Here is an 8,365-nt window from a genome sequence, read left to right on the forward strand (position 1 = left end):
ACGCATCGCGAGAGTTCGCAATTGCGAACACGTAGGTGCGGCGGGCAGGAACAATCTCGCACTCGCGAAATAGAGATTTTGCAATTCTGCACAAGAAATCCACCAGCAAACAGCATAAACCTTCAGAAAATGATGATTTTTATCAGAATCACTCCTTAGGTTGACATTTGCCTGCACTTTTTTGTTGCAAGGAGTCCATTTTTTGGGGGGGGGAGAGGAAGGAAGTGCCCCACAGTCTCCAACTTCCTGTTCCTGTCCAGCAGGCTCCTCCCAGTGCTTTCTTCATGTGCTGGTCACTTTCATTTGGACCTTGACCTGGAAGGATTACTTTTTGTGGGTGCTGCTGGATATTTGGATTTGAGGCCTTTTTGACTTTCTTTGGATCACTTTTGGATTAGAAATCAACTTTCACAAGTAAGTTTGTTGGGGCATTACAGTTGCTGCAACTACAATTTTGGAACTTTTTCAGAACATTAAATAAAATATATTGTGGGTAGCCACAGTATCCAGTAGGACCAGGGTTGGTTATGGGTGCATGCATTATACAACTGTTTTGTTGAATTTAAACATCATTGAGGCCATGGATGGGCTGGGATTGTGCTTAATTTTGTGTTTTTTGTCGATTTTTTGGGGCTGCAGTTGGGGCCTTTTGCCCAGGGGTAGTGAGTGGTGCATGGACTGAGTCTGCCTGTAGGGTCTCACTCTCTTTAATGTAAACATCCTGGATGGCATTGGATTGTGGTGATTTTTGTGTGTTTTTCGTTTTTTTGGGGGTGCTACTGTTGATTTGGATTGGCCATGTGGGTGGTGGTGGTGGCCATCTTGAGTGCTGGTACAGGCAACATGTGCTTGGGGTGCAAGGGGCCATTTTGAAGAGAGGCAGTGTCTGAGGCCTGCACTTATTTTGCCTAGCTTTCATCCATTATGCCCAGGGGTAGTGAGTGGTGCATGGGCCTAGTCTTTCTGTGGGGTGTCTTCTTGGATTTAAACACCATTGAGGCCATGGATGGGCTGGGATTGTGCTGAATTTTGTGTTTTTTGTCGTTTTTTTGGGGCTGCTGGTGGGGCCTTTTGGCCAGTGGTAGTGAGTGGTGCATGGGCCTAGTCTTTCTGTGGGGTGTCTTCTTGGATTTAAACACCATTGAGGCCATGGATGGGCTGGGATTGTGCTGAATTTTGTGTTTTTGGTCGTTTTTTTGGGGCTGCTGTTGGGGCCTTTTTCCCAGGGGTAGTGAGTGGTGCATGGACTGAGTCTGCCTGTGGGGTCTCACTCTCTTTAATGTAAACATCCTGGATGGCATTGGATTGTGGTGATTTTTGTGTGTTTTTCGTTTTTTTTGGGGTGCTACTGTTGATTTGGACTGGCCATGTGGGTGGTGGTGGTGGCCATCTTGAGTGCTGGTACAGGCAACATGTGCTTGGGGTGCAAGGGGCCATTTTGAAGAGAGGCAGTGTCTGAGGCCTGCACTTATTTTGCCTAGCTTTCATCCATTATGCCCAGGGGTAGTGAGTGGTGCATGGGCCTAGTCTTTCTGTGGGGTGTCTTCTTGGATTTAAACACCATTGAGGCCATGGATGGGCTGGGATTGTGCTGAATTTTGTGTTTTTTGTCGTTTTTTGGGGGCTGCTGGTGGGGCCTTTTGGCCAGGGGTAGTGAGTGGTGCATGGGCCTAGTCTTTCTGTGAGGTGTCTTCTTGGATTTAAACACCATTGAGGCCATGGATGGGCTGGGATTGTGCTGAATTTTGTGTTTTTTGTCGGTTTTTTGGGGCTGCTGTTGGGGCCTTTTTCCCAGGGGTAGTGAGTGGTGCATGAACTGAGTCTGCCTGTGGGGTCTCACTCTCTTTAATGTAAACATCCTGGATGGCATTGGATTGTGGTGATTTATGTGTGTTTTTCGTTTTTTTTGGGGTGCTACTGTTGATTTGGACTGGCCATGTGGGTGGTGGTAGTGGCCATCTTGAGTGCTGGTACAGGCAACATGTGCTTGGGGTGCAAGGGGCCATTTTGAAGAGAGGCAGTGTCTGAGGTCTACACCTATTTTGCCTAGCTTTCATCCATTATGCCCAGGGGTAGTGAGTGGTGCATGGGCCTAGTCTTTCTGTGGGGTGTCTTCTTGGATTTAAACACCATTGAGGCCATGGATGGGCTGGGATTGTGCTGAATTTTGTGTTTTTTGTCGTTTTTTTGGGGCTGCTGGTCGGGCCTTTTGGCCAGGGGTAGTGAGTGGTGCATGGGCCTAGTCTTTCTGTGGGGTGTCTTCTTGGATTTAAACACCATTGAGGCCATGGATGGGCTGGGATTGTGCTGAATTTTGTGTTTTTTGTCGTTTTTTTGGGGCTGCTGGTGGGGCCTTTTGTCCAGGGGTAGTGAGTGGTGCATGGACTGAGTCTGCCTGTGGGGTCTCACTCTCTTTAATGTAAACATCCTGGATGGCATTGGATTGTGGTGATTTTTGTGTGTTTTTCGTTTTTTTGGGGGTGCTACTGTTGATTTGGACTGGCCATGTGGGTGGTGGTGGTGGACATCTTGAGTGCTGGTACAGGCAACATGTGCTTGGGGTGCAAGGGGCCATTTTGAAGAGAGGCAGTGTCTGAGGCCTGCACTTATTTTGCCTAGCTTTCATCCATTATGCCCAGGGGTAGTGAGTGGTGCATGGGCCTAGTCTTTCTGTGGGGTGTCTTCTTGGATGTAAACACCATTGAGGCCATGGATGGGCTGGGATTGTGCTGAATTTTGTGTTTTTTGTCGTTTTTTTGGGGCTGCTGGTGGGGCCTTTTGGCCAGGGGTAGTGAGTGGTGCATGGGCCTAGTCTTTCTGTGGGTTGTCTTCTTGAAATTAAACACCATTGAGGCCATGGATGGGCTGGGATTGTGCTGATTTTTGTGTGTTTTTTCGACTTTTTGGGGTGTATAACTGATGTTCCTCTGTCTTCCATTGCTTGTAGGTGCACAAGAGAACCACCAGTGCCAGGAAGAAGTCCTGCTGCGGTGTGTGCAGCACAACGTCACGTGTGGCCACAGACAACTCTGCAACTTGTGCAACTGCGGCCTGCTGTTCAGAGTGACATCTGAAGAAGATGGCCCCAAAAAAAGTTGCCCGTAGCTCCTCTAGCAAGAAAGTTGCCAGTAAGGAGCAGAAGAAGCAAGTGGCGCCACTTGCCAACCAGACTGGTGTGATGACGACCGCCACATTTTTTGGGGAAAAAAAAGTACGCCTGCTGCAGCAGCGGGGTCTGCTGGGGACCAAGCTGGGAGCAGCACCTCCGCTCCATTGGGCTCAGTGCCACCACCACCACGCCAACTTAGGTCCAAGCCCTTGAGTGCTGCAGAGGCAGCCAGTATAGTTGTTCAATCACCATCGACCAGTGATGTTGGCTCATCGCAAGAAAGTAGCAGCAATGTCCCTCAAGAATCAAGACAGGTTGTTGTAACTCATCTGACGAGTGTTGAACAACCACAGCCGCAACAACAATCACATGTGCAAGTAGTACAAGCCCAAATACATGTGGAAGGAGAGGCGGCGCAAGGAGAGGAGCAAGCAGAGGTGCATGGAGGGGCACAACAAGTGGCCACAATAGTTGTTCCTCCAGAAGTAGGGGCACATCTGGAAATCGACAATCAAGCCGAGGTATCATTCGAGGAAGCCACTCCTCCTGATGATCATTCATTGTCGTCCACATCCCGAGCAAGGAAAAGATCAAGGGTGTTGGTGTCTACATCTTCTTCAAGCCCACCTCCTTCTGATGATATGGATCTTACTTGGGAACCAGCACCACTGCCGTCTGAGAGTGAGGTTGAGGAGGCACACCATGATCTGACAAAGGTAGCAAAGCGTAAAAGGAAGGTCGTCGAAACTCTCAAAGTTATGGAGTGTGATGACGCTCAACAAGAAGTGGCGTATACTCCTGCTGCTGAAGACTCTCACGACGACGACGCAGTCATCATCACTAACGTCACTGAAGCCCCAGTGGGCATGCAGCAAACAGACATTTTGACCCTAGCCCGACAAGCTGCTGAGCGTGATGATGAAGTCGACGAGGAGGCAATGGGAACACCAGAATCATTGATGTTAACTAGTACACCACAACGTGCCGCTTCCATATTTCTTACTCGCCAGAAGGGACCTCCATCCACCTCGACCTCAATTAGTGGTGGTGAAAGTGCACAACATAGTAAAGTTCAGCAATACACATCCTCCACTTCATCTGGCATTAGCAGCACGGCCACCACCAGTATCGCCTCCTCCGGCCCCCACAGACATTTCAAGTCCGCAGTTTGGGACTTCTTTAGTGTTTCCACAAAAAGGGACAACATAGCCATTTGTAGCATTTGTAAGCTTACAGTTAGTTGTGGTAAGCTTGGTACCAACTATGGGACTGGAGGCCAGAGAGGTCATCTTAAGAGACAGCACACTGTCCAATGGTTGGCGCACCTAAAGCAGATCAAGGAAGCCCGAATTGCAAGTCGAGAAAACGTTGATGTTCCATCTGATGATGACGAGGAGGAAGAAGTGTCACACACTTCACTTACACCCAGTACCCCTGGGAGCCACACTAAGAGTGTGGGACAGAGTGAGACACCAATGCGAAAAAGTTCATCAGCGAGCGTAACTGGGTCGAAGAAGTCATCATCATCATCCGGTAAAATGGTCCAGGGCAACATTAAAACAATGTTGTTTTCAGACGCGCCATATGACCGCAACCACCCAATGGTGCGTCTGTATAACACTAAGCTGGCTAAAATGCTAGCGCTGGATCTTCTACCTTTTTCTTTTGTAGAAAGGGTTGGTTTTCTCGAATTAGTGGCAGCGCTCTGCCCTAAATGGAAGGTTCCTAGCCGGTACTATTTTGCCCGAGTTGCAGTTCCAGCACTACATGAAGATGTGCTGGAGGTGATTGGGGCAGCTTTGCAGAAGAGTGCTGTTCACACTATACATCTCACAACAGACATGTGGACCAGTGGCGCAGGCACTGATTACATGTGCATCACTGCACACTGGGTCTCTTTTTCAGGGGTTAAAGCAAAGCTAAACGCAGGTGCTGACCTGGACCAAGTTTTTAAAGCTGCTCGGAAACATGCAACACTAGCCATGTTTGGCTTGGAGAAACGTCATACAGCAGAAAACATTTTGAATGAGTTCAACACAAAGGTCTTTCACTGGCTGTCTCCAAAAAAACGCGGCATTGGTTATGTTTCCACGGATAATGGCGCCAATGTAGTTAAGGCCATGGAACTGGGTGACTATTTCAGAGTGCCGTGTTTGGCGCACTGTATAAACCTGGTTGTTAAAAAATTATTGGAGAAAGAAAGTCCAGCATGCCAGTTAGTGGTCACCTGCCGAAAAATGTGCAACCATTTCAGCCATTCTTTTAAGGCCCGGAAGCATCTGAGGAGCCTGCTACATGAACGTCGAATGCCAGTGAAAGCACTCATCCAGGAGGTGCCAACACGTTGGAACTCAACCTTCTACATACTTGAGCGTCTGTATGAGCAGTTTACGGTACTCGATCAGTATTTCTTAACAATGGGTACAGCTGTGAAGGAGGACCTGAGGTTAAATGCGGCGCAATGGGAGCTAGTTAAAAGCCTGACAGACATGCTTCGTCCTTTTGAGTTCTTCACGCGTGCAGTCAGCAGGGAGGACTGTAATTTGGGAAAAGCTATCCCATTGTTGCGCATGCTGGAGCACAAACTGAAGGCGGTGTCTTCAAAGTTTCAAAACGATGAAGAAAAGCAAGAAGCTTTTCTTTTGGCGGAGAAATTATTACAGCGTCTACGTGGCGATGAACGTCTCCAAAAGATCCACTCAGAACAGCATTACATTTGTGCTACTATTCTGCATCCACGCTACAAAAAGGCGCTGGCAGGCTCTGCATTATTTCCTTTTAGTGATGAAGATGCTACAAAGTACAAACGTTGGGTAGCCTGGTCAGCCATCAGGTTTGAAAGAGAACGGAAGCAAATTGAAGGAAAAGGCAGTATATCAGCATCAGCAGGCCATCCCCAGTCAGAAGACTCCACTTCTGCACCTGTGGCTGTGGCAGAAGTGACCTCTCAGCCGTTAAAGACACCGGCAACCGCATCATCTGCACCAGACACAACAGAAATATCGGGTGATGAAGAGGATTGGCTAGCTGAGATTGGTTATGGTTCTGAAAAGGTCAGAGCGAAAATTCAGCAAAGTGGAGGAAACGTGGAGAACTTTGAGTCGATGGTGCAGGACTATCTGAATGACTCAACAGAGGTCTATGTTAATGCTGACCCATTGGCGTATTGGCATGGGAAAAAAGAATTGTGGCCAGAGATCTCCCTCCTGGCTATACATTACTTGTCTTGCCCACTCGCAAGCGTGTCTTCTGAACGTGTTTTCAGTGCTGCTGGTGGCATTGTAACTTGCAAACGGACCCGCCTCTCGCCCAAAAATGTGGAGATATTGACAATGATCAAGATGAATGAGCACCTCATACCACCAGATTTCAAAGTACCAGATCGCACGATGGAAGAAGACGAGGAGGACAGCAACTTAGATGAGGGAATTTCTTCTGTGTTAGGTGACACTGACCTACTCCTACCTGATGATTTTGCAGAGTATGAGGATGAACTCTTCTTCCCTGACACCGAGGCCTGAAAATGAGCCAATGAATTCAGACATTTTCTTTTTCGTACTTATTGACTTTTATTCCTGTGTTTCTGTCTTTCTTTGTTTTGCACAAGTTAATATAATTAAAACGTTAATCACCTGTACTTTTGCTTTTTGGCTGTTTGGGGGTCTCCTACTTGTTTTCGCCTGGGTTGACGGCTCTGGGGCCATTGCTGGGAAGGTCTAATACCGGATAAAACTGGTTTAAACAACATCCATGAGGAAAAAAGGTTTTGCCTTTTCTGACTTTTCGCTCAATGTAGCGTTTTCAGGGGCCTGTTTGGGGGGCTTCCTGGTGTTTGTGGGTGGGTTTCAGGGTCTGGGAGCACTACTGGGTATGGATAGTTTAGATAGCAAGAGGTTTGAAGGAAATCCATGGAGGCAGAGGGGAGTTAGGGCCTAGCTGCAGAGCGCGCGCTTAGTGATTTTGGAAATGTTCACAAAAGTGACAAAATCCACATTTTTGTACTTTTGCTTTTTGGCTGTTTGGGGGTCTTCTACTTGTTTTCGCCTGGCTTGACGGCTCTGGGGCCATTGCTGGGAAGGTCTAATACCGGATAAAACTGGTTTAAACAACATCCATGAGGAAAAAGGTTTTGCCTTTTCTGACTTTTCGCTCAATGTAGCGTTTTCAGGGGCCTGTTTGGGGGGCTTCCTGGTGTTTGTGGGTGGGTTTCGGGGTCTGGGAGCACTACTGGGTATGGATAGTTTAGATAGCAAGAGGTTTGAAGGAAATCCATGGAGGCAGAGGGGAGTTAGGGCCTAGCTGCAGAGCGCGCGCTGAGTGATTTTGGAAATGTTCACAAAAGTGACAAAGTCCACATTTTTGTACTTTTGCTTTTTGGCTGTTTGGGGGTCTTCTACTTGTTTTCGCCTGGGTTGACGGCTCTGGGGCCATTGCTGGGAAGGTCTAATACCGGATAAAACTGGTTTAAACAACATCCATGAGGAAAAAAGGTTTTGCCTTTTCTGACTTTTCGCTCAATGTAGCGTTTTCAGGGGCCTGTTTGGGGGGCTTCCTGGTGTTTGTGGGTGGGTTTTGGGGTATGGGAGCACTACTGGGTATGGATAGTTTAGATAGCAAGAGGTTTGAAGGAAATCCATGGAGGCAGAGGGGAGTTAGGGCCTAGCTGCAGAGCGCGCGCTGAGTGATTTTGGAAATGTTCACAAAAGTGACAAAGTCCAAATTTTTGTACTTTTGCTTTTTGGCTGTTTGGGGGTCTTCTACTTGTTTTCGCCTGGGTTGACGGCTCTGGGGCCATTGCTGGGAAGGTCTAATACCGGATAAAACTGGTTTAAACAACATCCATGAGGAAAAAAGGTTTTGCCTTTTCTGACTTTTCGCTCAATGTAGCGTTTTCAGGGGCCTGTTTGGGGGGGTTCCTGGTGTTTGTGGGTGGGTTTCGGGGTCTGGGAGCACTACTGGGTATGGATAGTTTAGATAGCAAGAGGTTTGAAGGAAATCCATGGAGGCAGAGGGGAGTTAGGGCCTAGCTGCAGAGCGCGCGCTGAGTGATTTTGGAAATTTTCACAAAAGTGACAAAGTCCACATTTTTGTACTTTTGCTTTTTGGCTGTTTGGGGGTCTTCTACTTGTTTTCGCCTGGGTTGACGGCTCTGGGGCCATTGCTGGGAAGGTCTAATACCGGATAAAACTGGTTTAAACAACATCCATGAGGAAAAAGGTTTTGGCACTTTTTGTAACTCAGGGTTCGTTAGGGTTA

Source organism: Lissotriton helveticus, chromosome 6 (genome assembly GCF_964261635.1).
Source record: "Lissotriton helveticus chromosome 6, aLisHel1.1, whole genome shotgun sequence".
NCBI classification, from domain to species: Eukaryota; Metazoa; Chordata; class Amphibia; order Caudata; family Salamandridae; genus Lissotriton; species Lissotriton helveticus.